The 19477-nt window shown below is 43.2% G+C and overlaps 1 protein-coding gene across 2 annotated transcripts in view; it reads left to right on the forward strand.

The window, feature by feature from the left end:
* Positions 1-19477, forward strand: part of NOX4 (NADPH oxidase 4) — a 181158-nt gene that overhangs the window by 145638 nt on the left and 16043 nt on the right. The gene's annotated exons all lie outside the window — the stretch shown is intronic.

A 19477-nucleotide genomic window follows, 5' to 3' on the forward strand; every position in this document is an offset into this window, starting at 1 on the left:
TACATAGACATAAAATGTAAAAACTTAAATATCTTAGAAACAGTAGCCAATCAGTTGTTTTAATTGTCATATTTGAATTCAGCACATCCAAATACATAATAAATACCACACTTTATCTCTGAAGCAGACGGCTTCTCAAAAATTGTAGACCAGTGTCATCGGACGAGAGTAAGCTCTACCAGAAGTTCAGATTCAGTGGTAACAAATAGGAAGCCATTAATAAGAGCAAGGAACTCCTTTAACTGCTGGTTCAAACCAGGTGTAATCAATGGAAAGACACTGACGAAGATGGACTAATCATTCTAGCCAGAAAGCCTGGCAGACCATCAAAAGACTTTCTGGAGACACCATCCTCATAACAAAGGAGTTTTCAGTCACCAGAAATGCTGTTACATCCCACCCCAAAGCCGTACACAGAACTTGGGTAAGTCAAAACTGCTGTGTAGTCAAAACTAACGTTATAGAGTTGGCCAGCTCCTGTGCAGATTCAAAACTGAGGCTCCTTTTTCCAGTAAAGATCTGTAGTGTGCCATAGAACTTATGAAAACAGGAAAGGCTTCTGGTCTGGATTATGTCCATATAGAGTCCCTACTTCATGTAGGCCCAAAAGCTGGCTGCTTTAGTTCTTTAACTGATAGTTCTAGGACAACTCCATCCCTAGGAAAACTGCTGGAAGATTCCAAGAGCTGTTGACTCAAAAATCCTGCACAAGGCAAAGGTCATAGCCATTCTGAAACCATGAACGCTGCTGGGAGATACCAAGAGCTATTCACCCATCTCTCTCCTTTGTGTCACATACAAGAGTGCACCTCCAATTCCTGCTGACTTGCCATATCTAACTTCACCAAATCCTTTTGCAGCAGCCACTCATGCATTCTTGCCCAGTGCTGTGGTCCCACTGCCAGGCTCGGATGAACAATGGCATATTAGGGCTGGCAGCTATGTTCTTGCAGAGGGACAACACTTCTGGGAGGGAGAGAGACACATTCTGACAAACTTCAGAAGCCCTAATTTACACCCACCAGTTTGCAACCTGGGGCACAGATCCTGAACTAGGCTTAACAGGCTGTCTGCTACAATGCAGAAATCTGGTTTACCCCAGCCTTCTTAGGTGACTGTGGGGCAGTGATGCAGATGGTCAAACATGTGGTAAAAGAGTGCATAATTAGAAGATTGAAGGGTGGACTACACACCTGGCCCCCCTCAGTGATGCGATAGGTAGATGGTTAACCAATCTAGATATCAGGTTGTGACACATACAAAAAAGATTTAAATCATGATTAAAATTGGTGACTTAAATCACTACATTCTGTGGTGAACAAAGGTCATAGGGTAGATAAAAGTGCTTCATTAAGTAACTTTCAAATCATCTATGGCCAAATCTTAGTCTCAATAAAATCAATGAGATTTTTCCCACTAACTTCTTTGGGTCCAGAATTTGCCCTACAGAAAATTTAGAAAAATATTGCATAAATAAGAGTTCTTTAGTTTGGATTTTAAAAAAAGTGGCTGACAGATTGCAAGCAGTGAGAAGTTTTAATCAGACTGTTTCAAATGGAGTGAAGTAGCAAAAATGCAGCAATCCATCTTGGGACCTGTTCCTTTCAATATATTAAATATTGAATGACAAGGAGGGAAATGTAAATGTCATATTCATTAAAACCTCAGGTGATATCAGGCTGGGAAGGACAGTAAATTCCAGTGCAGTTGACTTGAAACTGCAGAATGATCTGGCAAGCTTAAAGAGGTTGGTGGAAATAAAATGGAGATGAACTTTAATGTGCATAAATGTCCAATAATACACCTGAAGCAAATTAATCAAAAAATAAGAAGGGAGACAACTGCTCTAAAAACAGTAATACAGAAAAATGAGCTAGGATAGTACTTTGCATTGTAGAGTGGCTTCTATCAAGGGATCACAAAGAGCATCACAAACATTAATGAAGCCTCACAACACCTAGATATGAGAAGTATTTTTATCCCATTCCCCAAGTTGGAAAGAATTAAATGTCTTCCTCAAATTGTGACAATGAATCAGTATGAGAGGTGGGAAACCTGATCTCCTTTCTCCCTGGCCTCTGCTCAATCCACTGACCCATAAAAAGGGGAAATGAGCTCATATGCTCTACCGAATTCTGCAAATAGTTACCGCATCCATCCTTATTCCTTCACGGCTTCACATTGAGGAAGGATATGACATCACTGTGATGACAATTGCACAGGATCAGGTCCTCATTTGGTTCAGTTTCTTACAGTAACATTATCTTATGAGAGTTTCTCAGCTAGTGGTAATGACCCCCCAGGTGATGAAGGGCAATCTCGAGGGTCAGAATGCTTTGAAAAATTTATCGCAGTGTAAAGCAAAGAAAATCTCACTTCCCCACTCTCTGCACACCCTTCCCCTTCAAAGTCAGATGTTGTCTGTCAATTTCTTGAAAACACAAACAAACTCTATAGGACTATATCACTTTTCTCAGTGAATCATTATTTTCCACTTACTTTTACAGTAAATATAAAGGGGTCCTGAATATTTTTGTCTTTAAAAGGGCTGAACAACCTGAAAAGATTGAGCAACTCTAACCTAGGACATGCAGATTCTACTACTTATGAATAATGATGCTGTTGTATACAGCCTTAGCAAGACTGAGGTTGGAATGCTGCATAGTGGGCCCTTCACTATTTGGGAAAGAAAATTGTTGGTGGATATTCTGAGAAGGGCAATTAAGATGTCAAGTAGCTACTCAGGGCTGTACTAATTGGATGTGGTGGAATTCTCTGGTAGCACCATCAGCTTTTATGCATGGACTGCTCTCTGGGTTCATCCATAGGCCTATGTCACCTCCAGAAACTTCCACTAGAGGTCCAGTAGACCTTGCTCTTCTCTTGCCATTTTATTTACCTCATCTCTGATGTCAGGGGCAAGGCCAGCTTTCTCCTAGTGTTGCTCCTTCTCAAGTCCCAGTCCCAACCCCAGCTTGTACCTGTACAGGCTTTGGACCCTCATCAACGCCTCCTGACTGTGACTCTGGTTAACCCTTCAGCTACACCTTCTGACTGCGATCTTGGTTTACCCCCCAGGCTCTGGGATTCAGCTTATGTCCCTCCAATATTGAGCATTGCTTTTCTCTTGGACTCTTCCCTGCTGGACCTAGCTCTGACAGTAGGTTGAACTTTCATTTTGACCACTAGGCCCGACCACCCACAGCCTGATACCCTACATCTGGTTCACTGCAGCTTTCAGTGGATATGGATCCCATCCATTTTTGTCTTGCTGGTTTTACATCTTCCTCTCCAGGGCAGAGGCTGTCAGCAAGATACTGAAACTATGGAGCTGAGGTAGTCTGATTACTGATGGAGGCCCTTTGCCTTTACCTTTCACTAACCTGGAGAGCTCAATTCTCATCTGCTCAGAGTGGTCTTCAGAGGAGGTCCTACAGTCTTCTGCCTTCTGTAGAGCCTCAAGTCTACTGGATTTCTAACTACTTTAGCTGTTCCCACTATTGTCCCCCAGTGAGACTGCCTATCAGGGAAACCTCTGCTCTGGGTAGGTCAGTTCAGGAGAGGATCTTTCCATCAAGAAACCATGATTGTGAGAGAGAATTTCTCACTGAGTTAACAAGGGAGTTTCTCCAGAGGGATGATGGCTTTTTGCCTTGGTTAGTCTCCTTTACTTACCAGCTCACCTTCAATGTGTGGAAATGGTTTTTGGATACCTTTCTTTTTAGTTTATTAAATATTGTGTAGCAAAGGATTTCTACTTAGCTGTGCTATATATTAAGTGCCCCTTGTCTTTGTGGTCCCGTTACAAGCCAGTTACACATTCAAGGATTTTTGTTCATTTTGATCTGCGCTGTTCTAAGTGTCTAATTCACTGGAGAATTTGCCATATAAAACAGCCTATTATTTTTCTCTATATCCCTTTCACTTTGAAATTACACCTGCTGCATAGTCAGAGCCTGGAATGGCTGAGCTTGGCCTAGATCTTGGCATTCCTGTTTTTGCCACATGTATTGGGATAGAACAGGTTTTATATCAGTTCACTCTTCCAGTGCTCGTGGAGTTTTCTTTATCCTCTGCCTTCCTTCTTGCAGATATTTAACCTGGATTTTACACACCTACATCTGTCTGTCAGGCTAAACATTGGAGTCGGCCAGGATTATGTTAGCTCCTCTTACTCACATCCCTTGAATGGGGGGAAGGATAGCTCAGTGGTTTGGTTTCAGCCTTGGCCTGCTAAATTCAGGGTTGTGAGTTCAATCCTTAAGGGGGCTATTTAGGGATCTGAGGCAAAAATCTGTCTGGGGATTGATGCTGCTTTGAGCAGCAGGTTAGACCAGATGATCTCCTAAGATCCCTTCCAATCCTGATATTCTATAATCTTGGGGCCCCTAGTTGGGAGATCCTTTAATCACTGTGGGCAGTTAGATAGCTGTATGCTTTACCTCTCTCCCCTGTACTCAGAAAAATTCATCCATAATGATGATTAGTGTAGTCCTCCTCCTCTGAGTCTTACTGCTTGTTACTCCTATTTAGTGCAAAGCTTGCATTGTGAAATGGGAGAAGATTCTACATATGAGAAGAGGAAATTACCTACCAGTAATTGTTTGTCATAATCTTCCTCCTCTAACATCCTACATCCCTGTCACCCACCTATCCTTGGGTTCAGAGCCGGAGCTTCCATGTAGGTGACCTAGGTGGTTGCCTAGGGTGCCAGGATTTGGGAGGGCAGCAGACTGCTCCGGTGGACCTCCCACCAGCGGACCATCAGCAGGAACGCCTGCGGGAGGTCCACAGGAGCTGCGGGACCGGCAAGCCGGCCCTCCGCCTAGGGCACCAAAATCCCTCGCGCCACTCCTGCTTGAGTTGGTCTCTTGGGCGGTTAGATTTCTACCTATCATCTTGCCTTTCCTTCTGGATTGGTAGTTCTCCACTTCTGCAGCAACTCAGCATTTCAGGATTTGACAAGAAAACTAAATAGCACTGATCAGAAAATGGTGATCAAGATGTTTTTTGATGAAAAATAGGAAAATTATATCTTCCCCACTTCCTACCCCCCACTTTTGGACAACCTCATAGAGTTGGTTGCACATTTTTTGTTGTAAATTTTTGTTGGAAAACTGGGACAAAATTTCCATGATTGTATGTATTTATTTTTTAGCTGCTTTGCCAGAAAATGTTTGCTTTAGAGGTAAGATGTTTTCTTGAGCAATGCAAAGGGACACAAAACAAGGTTTTTATAGATGCAAAGCAGCTGCATGAGGGTCTGCTTCTTAGCACAGCAAAGTCCTCATTAGTAGCTGCAGGTGAATCCTAAGGCAACATATAAAATACTTTATGCTGTGATTTTTTTTTTTTTTTTAGACTTGCAGATATCTGAGCATTGGCAGTACTGCTTGGTCTCTTGGATGGTTAGATTCCCATCTATCTTTTATTCTTCAGTGTTAGTTCAAATAGCCAAGAAGCCTGTGTAACTGTTGGAGATGCGAAAAACTTGAATTGGAGTCTAAAGATAGCAGGCTGATTTCTGCACCTATTTGTATACTGTGTGCAATCTTAAATGGGGGTCAATGGCATTGACTCAGCATAGAATTTGGCCTGGTGAGTGTCAGGGTCTGAATTGGTAATACCAGCAGAGGCAGGGGACAGTGATTACATTGACGGAACAGAGTGGTGTTGCTGCTAAGGAGAAGTGGTCAGGCTGTGTGACAGACAGAAACTCCAGTGTGGGTTCCGAGCATTGTAATACAGGGGATTATGAGTTCCCATAGTAATAAAAACATAGGGAAAACTAATTTATAATTTATTGTAGGAAATGGACAATCACCATGGCACTGAATACATAAGTAAATAATATACAAAGGGGAGATTTTAAATTCAGTTGACGACCCCTCAACCACCTTCAACATCTCTTTTTTTTTCAGGACTGGATTCAATATAAACACCTCAGCTTTCAGATTCCTACATGCGTTTGCAGATGCCCAAGGAAACCTTCTGGTATCCCTATATTATATCTGAATCTAGCCTTCAGAGAGACAAGTTATACTAGTGTGTTCTCAAAAGGCTGACACTATTAAAGATGTAAATGTTTTGCTTGTTTAACTTTATTTATTTAGGTAAGACTCATGCAACGAAGTTGTAGAAGAGCAAAACATTTCTCAGACAGTTTAGGAGAATATCTGATGTAATTAGGAAAGTAGTAAGGAAATAACAAACATTGGATTTCTTGTTACATATAATTTAATTTCATTATAACATTTAATCACAGAGCATTTTAGACACATTCTGCGAAGAGGCAATAAAAAAGCTCCCAGGAAACAAAATTAATGTAACATTAAGGATATTGAACCAAAAATTTTGGTACAGAAAATATACATATTACTCTGACAGAACAAAAGTGTCTTAATTCACGCAGTTCATATACAGGCTTTTACAGACCTTTTTACTGCAATAAAGTCTTGTTACCTGCCTACTATACAGACAATAATAAGTGTTGGTTTTCTGTTTAAGTACATTGCACAATATTCATTCAGTTATGAAGGAATCAATGCAGTTGTGAGAGAAGCTAGCAGTAAAACACCTGTGGCCTCCCAGATGGTGCAGGATCATGCCCTGACCAATGAAGGGTGGGATTTTCAAAAGCACTCAGCATTGGGCTAGCTCTACTCCCATAAACTTCAATGAAAGCTTTAGCAATGAAGCAGTTAGGCCAGCACTAAGCATCTTTGAAAATCTCACCTTTAGTTATGTATAAGGCCACTTTCTCTCTAAAGTTATCTTTCAATCTGGCTATCTCTATATTTACGCTGATATCTGAGCCCTAACGCTGCACTGGGATCTGCTAGCCCCTGCACTCATGTGGAGTCTCATTGATAGGTGTACTGTTGGATACTAATGGAGGATTGTGGCCTAATTTAATAAATGTTCTGTTATCAATCAATACAAATGAATGAGGATTTCATTGACAGTGAATGAGTAAACATTTTAGCTTTAATACTCCACTCTGGCCTGCTGTGTCAGACAGATTGGAGAGGGTGGAACTGTGGCTCCCAAACTCAAGACCATTGTAACTGGGTAGGTACCCCCAGTCGGGAGTCACCAGGTTGTGGGGAAATTAAGGCAGAGGCTCAGGACGTGAGTGGCCTAATCTCTCTCTCATTGCCGTAACAGCCCTGGCTCCCAGGGCAGCACAACCTAGTGGTCAGAGTCTGTGTCACCTGCCCTCCTGGCAGTGCAGCGCAGCCTAGTGACCAGAGGAGAGTTGGCCACCACTCAGGGCTGGGTGGCATCCAGGGTAGGGGGACCCAGGCCCTCCTTACTCGCCCAAGGCTCTGTTTGTGGCAGGTGTATCCATCACAGGATCAGCAGGGGTCCTTGCAAAACATGCTGAGTCCATCCCCAGTTCCACAACTGGATCAATGTCTAGTTCCCCTGGGCTACTTCCTACCCTTCCGAGTCTGGCCATCTTGAGGCTTCCACTGTCTCTCTTCCATTCGTAGTGGCAGGCGGCTGGGAGTTAGTTGGAGCTCAGCCCGGCTGGCTTCTGTGTCTTGGAGATCTAGCAGTCTTTGCAGGAGCCTGCAACACACACCTGTTCCCTTCAGCTTCCAGCCATGCTGAGCTGAGCTACTCATTTATACCTGAGTTCCAGCTGGGGCAAGCCCAGCAGGGGCAATGGGGCATATCTTCCTTGACCTACGTTGTATGGTTAACCCCTGCTGAACCAGTGCAGGGTAGGTACATCCCATCACAGCCATATAGCCCCTGTGCAGATTAGTGCTGGAGAATTGGGTGCAGCAAAGCTGCTACTCCGCCCCTCTTTGATGCTGTCTCCATCATGTCCGTGCCCCCAGCACACTTCATTGTATGGCCAGGGATTGTGAGCAATTGACACAGGAGAGAAGATTCTTACCCAAAGTGGCTGGAGATGGTTGGTAATGTCTACACTGCAAATGGGAGGATGTGATTCCTAGCCTGGGTAGACAGACTTGCACTAGCTCAGCGTGAGCTAGCACACTTAAAACAGAAGTGGGTTCCCTCTAATTTTTCCCACCCATGTGCAGAATGAATTTTATTATGTGCACAGTATGGAGGTGATGTGTGACACATCAGCTTCCTATTGATGCACATAACAAAATTCAGGTAGTGGGGGTGGGGCTAAGGGGTTCGGAGTGTGGGAGGGGGCTCAGGGCTGGGGCAGAGGGTTGGGTGCGAGGGGTGAAGGACAGGGGGTGCAGGCTCTGGGGTGGGGCAGAGGATCAGGGGTTTGGGGTGCAGGAGGGTGCTCCAGGGCTACTGGAGGACTCCCCCCAGTTCGCTGTCGCTGCAGCAGCACCTGGGCTGAGGGAGAGAGGCGCCCATCCCTACCACGGGAGCGCTGGGGCTGCAGGATAGACGCCCCTCCCCTGGACCCAGCAGGTCCAGGCCGGGGGAGGGCTGCCTGGGCTGCTCCAACTGCACCTGGGGACGGCCCAGGGTGCTCCGGGGCTGTGCCGTGCTGCACCGCCCCAGCCATGCCTGTGTCTGTGCCTGGTCCCGATCCAGCCGTGCTTGGGGCCGGCCCATGGCAGGTCACTTGCTGGAGGATTCTCTGCAACTTGGGGTCTTCAAACCACAATTTGAGGACTTCAGTAACTCGGATTTAGGTTAGGGGTTTGTTATAGAAGTGGATGGGTGAGATTCTGTGGCCTGCATTGTGCAGGAGGTCAGATTAGATGATCATAATGGTCCCTTCTGACCGTAAAGTCTATGAGGTCCAGGATGCAGGGTGAGTTGAGGCTGGGGGATGGGCACCCCTCCTGTGACAGGTTGGGGACCAGGCTAGGTGGAGGCTTGGGGAGGGGCGTCCCTCCCACTTGCCGCGGCAGGTTCCCAGGCTGGTTCCCTAAGCATATGCGCTGCACTAAATATGCTGCTAGGCGGCCATGCAGCTTACAGGGAACCTAGGGTGTACATTGCAGCACTGGCAGCAGCTCAGGCTGGCCACCTGAATCCAAACCCACTCAGCCCCCCTAGGTCTGTACTTGAGTGGCTAGCCCAAGCCACCACATGTGATGCAATGTCCACGCTGCTATTTTTAGCATCCTAGCTCAAACTGAGCTAGCATGAGTCTGCCTACCTGGGCTGGGAGGCATACCTCTCAGATGCAGTGTAGACATACACTTTGAGACATTAGCAGAGAATCCAACCCCTTATTTTAAAGCATTCTACTTTTCTGATATAAAAATGTAAATTGAAACAAAGGAAACCCATCCCAAACCACCTGTGTTAAGAATCACAGCAGGTCCACCACCTCCAAATGCCTGTATGCGGGCTGGATAATTGTGCACCCATTGGTACACACAGATTGAGTGCCAATTTCCCTGTGTGTGCAGAGAGCCAACAAAGCCTATGTCCCAATTATGTCCTGCTTGTGTCCTGGGGTTCTTCTGCAAAAAGAGAGAGAATTTTTTTTACCTTTTGTGTGCACAGATTTGTGGGTTTGAAGGTGCATTAGGTACCCACACACTTTTGTTGGCATACTCACTGTGTCCCATTTGGAAATTGTATCCTATAAATGCAAGGGGTTGGGCGGGGTGGTATTGTTTTACATTCTTTTTTTCCTTATTTCAGGAAGCCATGTAACATTCTGGGAAATTTCCCAGGCAGGCTTCTCCTGTATGATGCTTTAAAAACCTATTAGATAGCTTCTGAAATGAATAATTTCCATCTCTATATTACATATTAGTACATGTCTCTCTGAAAGGACCTGATTCTGTCTGGAAGGGAAAGAAGATAACAGTCTTTATGGTCTAAGGGAAAATATGAAAGGAAAGATTTGCACAGTCAATAAGAAAGAAATCTAGTGGAGATGTTTCAAAACAAAATGTTTGCTGGAACTTACACAGAAATAATAATTTGGCATCTTTTTGTGAAAATAAAATATGAAGGTAATTGATTCCATGTGGTTTTTGAGCAAACCTTTTATTGTAACTTAGACATTGTACCAATAAACACCCTAAAGAAACTGGAGTCTATAAAAAGGAGGAGAGGGGCTTTAAAAGCTACTGTGCATGGTCTAAGAAAAAAGCAGTGCTTGATTTTGAAAAGAGAGAACTGTATAGTCAATCAGATAGAAATTGAGCACAAGCCATTCAAACTAAAAACCCTAATATAAATTGAATTAAAATATTAGTACTTTGACATCTGATGTAAAAAGAAATATGTGAAGCTAATTGGTCCCATTGGGTTTTCAAAAAGCTGATGTGTAGGTGGTTGCTGTTTTCTTTAATGAAAACATTGTCCTTTTCAATGTCAGAAGAACACAAGGGAATTTCCAGTTTCACATGCCAGATGTCACCTTTTGTTACACTTTAAATCGTGAAAGCAATACATATTGTAGGTCTGGAAATATGTCCAAACCAAGCGGACTCCTGTGTTATTCAATTGTTGCTCTGTGTAATATGAAAAAAGACTAAGGATATTGAAGTGCTGTCAACAATTACAAGTTTTCTGAGCACAGTGCTTTCAGAGTTTAGGTTAATTATTTTAAGTTTAAATTACAATGTAAGATACGGTATATTACCTTACAAAGACAAAACAACTACTTGGAGATCTCTTTATTAACTTGCCATGCTGTTACAAGTATTCTGTGATAATGACAAACATGGTTTACTTGGAAGGTAAAATAATGTTAACCTCTATAACTTGTACTAATATAGTCTAAGCAGCCTATATATTGGGTCAAATGTTCAAAATGAGGAGGAACAACTGTCCACATACCTTTGTACACTGTATGCCTAATTTATGTTCCAGAGATACCCAGCTTTAAAGTTCCAGTTCTGTCTCATTTATCATTTTTATTACCGTAGTCATAGAGCAGGGCCACGCTGTGTTAGATGCTATTTAAAAACAAAACAAAAGGATAGATCTTGCCCCAAAGAGCTTACAATCTAAGTGTAAAACAAGAGACAACAGATGGCTACAGACAGACAAATGTGGGGAGTGGTACAAGGAAACAATGAGACAGCGTGATAGGCAGTTATCTAGGCACACCAGTGCCAAACTCTTGTCAATTTTTGGAGGCATCACAATAAAAATTTTAAGGAGAGATTTAAAGGAGGATATTGAAGTAGTTTTGTGATGTTGGAGTCCTCCCAAACACAAGAGGCAGAATGAGAGACAGCACAAAGGTACTTGTTGGAAAGTGTAATGTGTGGGTGATGGAGACTGACCTCCTGAGCTGATCAGAAGCAGGAGTTGACATCTGAATAGTGAATGAGAGGTGATAGGTAAGGTGGCAATAGGCTGTGAAGGATCATGGAAGTGAAGAGAAGCCACTTAGGTTTAATGCAATAGAGAAGGGGTAGTAGAGGAGAGATGTAAAGAGAGAGGTGACTTGGTCAGAGCAATAAACTAGGAAAATGATCATTGCAGCAGCATTCTGAATGGGTAAGAGTGGAGTAAGATTGCATTTGTCAAGGCCAGGGAAAAGGATGCTGCAGTAGTTGAGAAGTGAGATGAGAGCCTGGGCGAGAGTTTTAGCTTTGTGGATTGATAGGAAAGGCTGTATCTTAAAGATGTTCTGCACATTTTACTCAAGTGTGTCCAAGTCCTTTACAAATGTTAGTTAAGGAATGTTTCTCTGCTGAGTGTGAAGCGGCTGGAGTGAAAATCAGCACCTCCAAATCAGAAGTCATGTTTCTCTCCTGGAAGAAAGGTTGTTCTCCTCAGGTCCAGGGGTGGGAAGCAGCTGCCCTTAGTGGAAGAGTTCACGTATCATGGGGTCTTGTTCACGAGAGTTGGCAAACAGGAGCATGAGATCAACCAGCTCTCGGTTTACAGGTCTCTCTACATCCCCATTTTCACCTGTGATCATGAGCTTTGGGTAATGACTGAAAGGATGAGATCACAGGTATAAGCGGTGGAAATGAGGTTTCTCCGCAGGGTGGCTGGGCTTACTCTCCAAGACAGGATGAGGAGGTTGGCTATTTGAGAGGGCCTCGGAGTAGAGCCCCTACTCCATGGATCAAGAAGAGCCAGCTGAGGTGGTTCGGGCACCTGATAAGGATGTCCCTTGGGAGGCTTCTGTTGGAACTCTACAGGCCCATCCCACTGAGTGGAGGTCCCGAGGCAGACCCAGGTCATGCTGGAGAGATTATATCTCCCAGCTGACCTGGGAATGCTGAGGAATCCCCCAGGAGGAGCTGGAACCTGTTGCAGGGAAAAAGGAGGTCTTGTCCTCCCTACTCTCCATGCTGCCACCGCGACCCTCACCAGGAAAAAGAAGAAGAATCATCCCTGTGAGGCAGATAAGTATTGGTCTAGCAGATTACAGAAGGAGGGACTAAAACCTACACATTTCTATTTATTTAGACTTAATCCAAAGCCTATTGAAGTGAGTGTGAATCTGTCCACTGGCATAAATGGTCTCTGGGTCACGTATCTGGGGTACCAATACTCATTTCCTTGGGTGGAATCCTGTCCACACTCAAGTCAGTAGGAGCTTTGCCTCTGACTTATGTGGGGCTAGGATTTCACCTCTGGTGTTTTACAAAACTTAAATAACAGTCAGTACTCAGATTCCCACCATTTTTCTTCAAGATACAAATTCTGATACAACCTTAATTGGAATACTATATGAACTCTTAAATGAGTTCTCGTATCCAGCTTCTCGCTCCATTAACATCGCCTCTGGTCCTCCTAACTGCTCCTCCCCTCCCCCCCCACACACATATATGATTCTTCCTGTGGCACATTTGTTTCCCTTGTGCTTCCCCTCTCCTGTGTTTAGAGATGTTGTGCTAGAATAATTGAGAGCAGCCCTTAAGCCTGAAAATTAATAAATGTGAAAAATGGTACTTCATTTGAATTGCTTTGCTAGGGGGCGTTAATAAAACTTTATTAAGATTGTAATCCCTTTATACATTTTAAATTAATGATATTTTTAAATAAAAACTTTTCAGTAACAGGATGCATCTGGGACTGAGATCAAGACAAGAAATCAGATCAACTTCCTTGGCTTGGCTGTCTTAATAGAACACGGTTAGGTTTCATTTGTGACCATGCCGGTTTTTATGCAAAACGTCTCATTACTATCAGTTGGGGGGGGGGTAGTGTTGATAGTCCGTAAAAGATACATAAGACTCTCCATATGCTTGTGAGTTTGAATCCTTAATCAGTTCAGTAAAGCCTTGATCCTTCTGTATGCGAGTTTTTCCATTGACTTGAGTGGAAGCAGGGTCCAGCTCTAATTGATCGTACATGCAGCTTTACTTTTGCTCCTTTTGGAATTCTCAAATAAAGCCTGATGTTTATGGCCCTAGTTCAGCAAAGCAGCACATATGCATATACTTCATTTTAAACATATTCTTAAGTGCTTTGTATAAGAGGCATAGGGTTCAGCACTTGCTTAAGTAATTTGCTGATTCTGGGTCCAGTTCTGCAAGGTGTTGAGCAGCTTCAACTCCCATTGACGTGACTGGGATTTGAGGGCATTCAGGATTTCCAGGAGTTGTTTAGCCCTTTGTAGGATCAGGCCATAGTACATTGCCCTCGATTTTAGACCATCTGCAGCAGATCTTTGTACAAGCCTGCGAAATTGCTGCAGTGTGGTGTGAAGCTATTCTCAGGATACCAGGCCATCATTTTTGAAGTCCAATTTGCCTGATTTGCTTTTGGTTTTTCATGATTTTGGCCATGACACTATATATTCAAGGAAGAACCAAAAACCTTGTTGTAGAAAGAAAATGAAACTCATAAAAAATGCAAGGCAGGTGTTTGCTCTGTGCTTGTATCCCTGTCATCTTGGCTGTGGTCTTGTTAGATCTCACAAGCTAAGCAGGGTCTAGCTAGGTAAATACAAGGGTGAGAAACACCCAAGGAATGCCTATGGGCTGCAGGAATTGGTCCTGGTGATTCAGTACAGATTTTTTTTTTCCTACACCAATACCCCAGAATTAGACCTCAACGTCTTAGCTATTACTGTGCTGTTGGAGGGGCCATTTTACAGATGAGATGTACATCTGAGAGGCATACTGTTCATCATTAAAGCATCTGTGGCAATGTTCTCTAAGGGTAAGTCTATACTGCAGTGTAAGCCCAGGGTCTGAATTCAGGTTCAAGCCTAACCCCCTTTCTATCTATGCACAAATGGTGCTAACCCAGGATTCAAGCCATATTGCTTTGCAGTGTAGGCACAGCCCCATTGGACTCTGGGAATCCACCAAAAATATTCCCAGATCCCATGGACTGACTTTCTTTGTCCTCTGGACAGTCAAGTTTGGTGAACAGTCAAGTTTTCCCACATTGCATCATGAACAAAGGGCTAGAGTAGCCACATTTTGGTAGGGTGCTAGGCAAGCTGGATATGAGTGATTGGCCTTGGGCCCACATAATGTAACGTAGAGGCTGGAGTCCCAGGTTGGGACCCAGGGTTCAACAATTCCTAGCCTCGAGTTACAAGTGAGGGTAGATGTTCAAGCCCTAGGTTAACAAATCCAGGATCTGCTCATTTGAGTTCTACTAACCCTGGACTTACATTTCAGTCTAGGCGTATTTCAAAGTTCTATGTTCCAAATCCCAGTTTGATTAATTACAATGTGGCTATCTACATTCCCATTCCTATTTCATTTGGGTAACAGATGCTTCTTTACCATCTCTATTAAATGGCTGTGCAGCGTTGCAGTGATCTGTTAAGCAACTGCTGTATTCTACTCAAGAAGTGTCATCGGTTCAGTAATGAGTGAAGTTACCCATTTATATAGTTTATATATCAATTTGGTACATTTATTAAGTAACTAGAGAAAAATGTTAAAGCATATTTTATGAAAAGATAGAAACAAAGTCCTATTTTTACAAGATGCATGCACGTATCCTGCTAAATTTCTTTCCCAGCCTGGAAATGAAGTTATCTGTCCGTATTTCTACCTAATCTGTTTTTGTGCCATGCTCATCACTTTGCTGTCTGGGGACCCGATATTGATTAGCACTGGGATTTCATAAAGGTATTTATGAAGTCATTAATAGGATCAATAATGTAAAAGACTTCAAAAAAGAAATCTAGCTATTTTATGGAAGGATCAGTTGCTAATTTGAGGAGATTCACCCAGGTAAAGAGGGGAGGTTGGCAATACTTCTAATATTGTTGCACCTTTGTTTTGTGCTATAGCAAGAGCAATTATGGAGGTATAATGAGAGGCCTATATGATGGTAAGTGAAACACTAAACATTATAAATGGTGAATTCTGGGGTAGGAAGAGAAATTGTATAACTTTACTGAAAATGATGAAATTAAACATTTAATATGTTGATTTCATTTTGCTTCTAAGTGCATGTGCACTAAAAATCAATTAAATCAAAATAATAGTTTTCACAGTCACTTTTTATATTAAGGTTCCAGTCACAAATGGTTTCTAAATGGTTAATAAATGATGAATAAGTGCTATAAGCATATCAGAGAGATTCGTAGTAGGGGTCATATGCACTTCATTAGAAGATGTTGTTATAGATGTTTACAACCCATGGTTATAAGCTACCTGTTGACTTTGGGGATTTAATAATTATAACAATTGATTAATCATTTATTAAAATAGCTAGGAATTATCTACTAACACTTTATAAACTATTTTAAATGGGACTTCAGTATAAAGTCTTACCAATTTAGGATAGAATGTTTGTTCTGAGACAAATAAGGTAACTTGTTTTCCTAAATAATTGCCATATGAATATTATATTTAGCCGAACACACAGACACTTCCTATATGGGATATTCTGGGAGTATATTGCTAGAAAGAGATGGGATCCACCAAACGAAGAGAGGGAAGAGCGTTGTCACAGGCAGACTTGCTAACCTAGTGAGGAGGGCTTTTAACTAGGTTTGTCGGGGGATGGTGACTTAAACCCAGAGGTAGGTGGGGGAGTGGGATTCCGGAAGGGAATGCAAGGAGGAGCGTACAAGACTGGGAAGCCTCCTGATTCATACTGAGAAACTAGGGCAATTGGCTAATTATCTTAGGTGCATGTACATGAAAGCAAGAAGCCTGGGAAATAAGCAGGAAGAATTGGAAGTCCTGGCACAGTCAAGGAACTATGATGTGATTGGAATAACAGAAACTTGGTGGGACAGGTCACATGACTGTAGCACTGTTGTGGATGGGTATAAACTGTTCAGGAAGAACAGGTATGGGAGGAAAGGTGGAGGAGTTGCATTGTATGTAAGAGAGCGGTATGATTTCTCAGAGCACCAGTTTGGAACTGGAGGAAAGCCTGTTGAGAGTCTTTGGGTTAAGTTTAGATGTGAGAGGAACAAGGCCGGGTGATGTTGTGGTGGGTGTGTATTATAGACCACTGGATCAGACAGATAAGGTAGACGAGGCTTTCTTTGGACAAGTAACAGAAGTTTCCAGATCACAGGCCCTGGTTATAATAGGGGACTTCAGTCACCCTGCCATCTGCTGGGAGAGCAATACAGCAATGCACAGACAATCCAGAAAGTTTTTAGAGAGTGTTGGGGACAACTTCCTTGTATAAGTGCTGGAGGAACTGACTAGAGGCCGTGCTCCTTTTGACCTGCTTCTCAGGGAAGAATTGGTAGGGGAAGTAGAAGTGGGTGGCAACCTAGGCACCAGTGACCATGAGATGGTTGAGTTCAGGATCTTGACAAAAGAAAGAAAGGAGAATAGCAAAATATGGATCCTGGACTTCAGAAAAGCAGACTTAAACTCCATTAGAGAACTGATGGGCAGGATCCCTGGGAGGCTAATATGAGGGGGCAAGGAATCCAGGAGAGCTGGCTCTATTTTAAAGAAGACTTATTGAGGGTGCAGGAACAAACCATCCCAATATGCAGAAAGAATAGCAAATATAGCAGGCAACCAGCTTGGCTTAACAGTGAAATTTTCAGTAAGCTTAAACTCAAAAAGGAAGCTTACAAGAAGTGGAAATTTGGACAGATGACTAGCGAGGAGTATAAAAATATTGCTAGAGCATGCCGGGGCGTAATCAGGAAGGCCAAAGCACAATTGGAGTTGCAGCTGGCAAGGGATGTGAAGGGTAACAAGAAGGGTTTCTACAGGTATGTTAGCAATAAGAAGAAGGTCAGGGAAAGTGTGGGATCTTTACTGGATGGGTGAGGCAACATAGTGACCGATGATGTGGAAAAAGCTGAAATACTCAATACTTTTTTTTGCCTTGATCTTCACAGACAAGGTCAGCTCCTAGACTGCTGCACTGGGCAACACAATATAGGGAGGGGGTGAGCAGCCCTTAGTGGTGAAAGAGCAGGTAAAGGACTTTTTAGAAAAGCTGGACATGCACAAGTCCATGGGTCCAGATCTCATGCATCCAAGGGTGCTGAGGCAGTTGACTGATGTGATTGCAGAGCCATTGGCCATTATTTTTGAAAATTCGTGGTGATCAGGGGAGGTCCCAGACGATTGGAAAAAGGCAAATATAGTGCCCATATTTAAAAAAGAGAAGAAAGAACCCGGGGAACTACAGAGCAGTCAGCCTCACTTCAGTCCCTGGAAAAATCATTGAGCAGATCCTCAAGGAATCTATTTTGAAGCACTTGGAGGAGAGGAAGATGATCTGGAACAATCAACATGGATTCACCAAGGGCAAGTCATGCCTGACCAACCTGATTGCCTTCTGTGATGAGATAACTTGCACTGTGGATATGGGAAAGCGATGGATGTGGTATATCTTGACTTTAGCAAAGCTTTTGGTACAGTCTCCCACAGTATTCTTGCCAGTGAGTTAAAAAAGTATGGAATGAATGAATGGACTATAAGGTGGATAGAAAGCTGTCTAGATTGGGCTATATTAGTAGGAGCATTGCCAGCAGATCGAGGGAAGTGATTATTACCCTCTATTCAGCACTGGTGAGGCCACATCTAGAGTATTACATCCAGTTTTGGTCCCTCTACTAGAGAAGGGATGTGAACAAATTGGAGAGTCCGGTGGAGGCAACAAAAATGATCAGGGGGCTGGGTCACATGACTTACAAGGAGAGGTTGAGGAAACTGGGGTTATTTAGTCTACAGAAGAGAAGAGTGAGGGGAGATTTGATAGCAGCCTTCAACTGCTTAAAGGGGGGTTCCAAAGAGGATGGAGCTAGGCTGTTCTCAGCAGTGGTGGATGACAGAAGAAGAAGCAATGGTCTCCAGTTGCTTCTCATAAACAGTTGCAGTGGGGGAGGTCTAGGTTGGATATCGGGAAACATTATTTCACTAGAAGGGCGGTGAAGCACTGGAATGTGTTACCTAGGGAGGAATCTCCATCCTTAGAGGTTTTTAAGACCCAGCTTCATAAGGCGCTGGTTGAGATGATTTAGTGGGTGTTGATCCTGTTTTATGATTACTTTGCACAAGTGTAAATAGCTACACTAAGTGTAATGCAATGAAGAACCAAAGACCTAGCACTTTTTTGTGTAAGTCCATCTATTCTGATACTTACTACTTCTAGTTAGTTTGGTTTCTCTAATGCGAGTCAAAAACTGCATCCAATCCTTACAATATTAATAAAAAGAGAACCTTGATTTATGTGAAATTGTTCAACACATTTTATAGAGTTGTCTATAATTCTTCTAATGACTGGGGCTGGGATTTTCAAAGTTGCCACAGAGAATTAGAGGTAACATTTTAAAAAATGCCTAATTCCCATTTCAGAAGTGATTTAGTGGCTTAGGAGCCTAAGTTCCATTGACTTTCAATGAGACTTAGTGTACGTCTACGCTACCCGCCGGATCAGTGGTAGCTTTCTATCTATTGGGGATCGATTTATTGCATGTAGTGTAGACGCGATAAATCGATCACCAATCGCTCTCCTGTCAACTCCTGAACTCCAGCTCAGCGAGAGGCAGAAGCAAAGTCGACGGGGGAGCCGCAGTGCGCCGCGAGGACGCGAAGTAAGTAATTTTAATTCTATCTAAGATACGTCAACTTCAGCTGTACTATTCTCGTAGCTGAAGTTGCGTATCTTCGATAGATCCCCCACACATCCCCAGTGTAGACCAGGTCTTAGCTTCTCAGTGCTTCAGTGACTTTTGAAAATGGGACTTAGGCTCCCAATCACATAGGCATTTTTGAAAATGTTACCCTAAGTGCAGACTTCCTATTGAAATTCCCTTTTTAATTTTTTTTTAGAGTTGAAATGCTAGAGGTGTCACACCCTGTTGCCATTCTTGGTCATTCGGTCATCCTTTTATAGCCCTTTATTGTATCATTTGTGCTAATTTATGTCTCTTCCTGGGCATGATCAGAATGTGCAAGATCACCCCTATGTTCTCTGGAGTCCTTGTGCCCATGTGAAGTATAATGGGACACTAGGGGAAGGCTACAGGGGAGTGGATCTTGCTACACTTATGAAAACGTAGAGTAGGCAGTTGAACCATCTCAGCCATGCCTGATATTCAGGAAGCAGGCCCCCTCTGGGACTGCTAGCCTAATGGGCAATGCAAGGCAGTGCTTCTTGCCTTCCCTAGCACAACCAGCAAAGTTGT

The sequence above is a fragment of the Chelonoidis abingdonii genome, chromosome 1 (assembly GCF_003597395.2).
Source record: "Chelonoidis abingdonii isolate Lonesome George chromosome 1, CheloAbing_2.0, whole genome shotgun sequence".
Classification (NCBI taxonomy): Eukaryota; Metazoa; Chordata; order Testudines; family Testudinidae; genus Chelonoidis; species Chelonoidis abingdonii.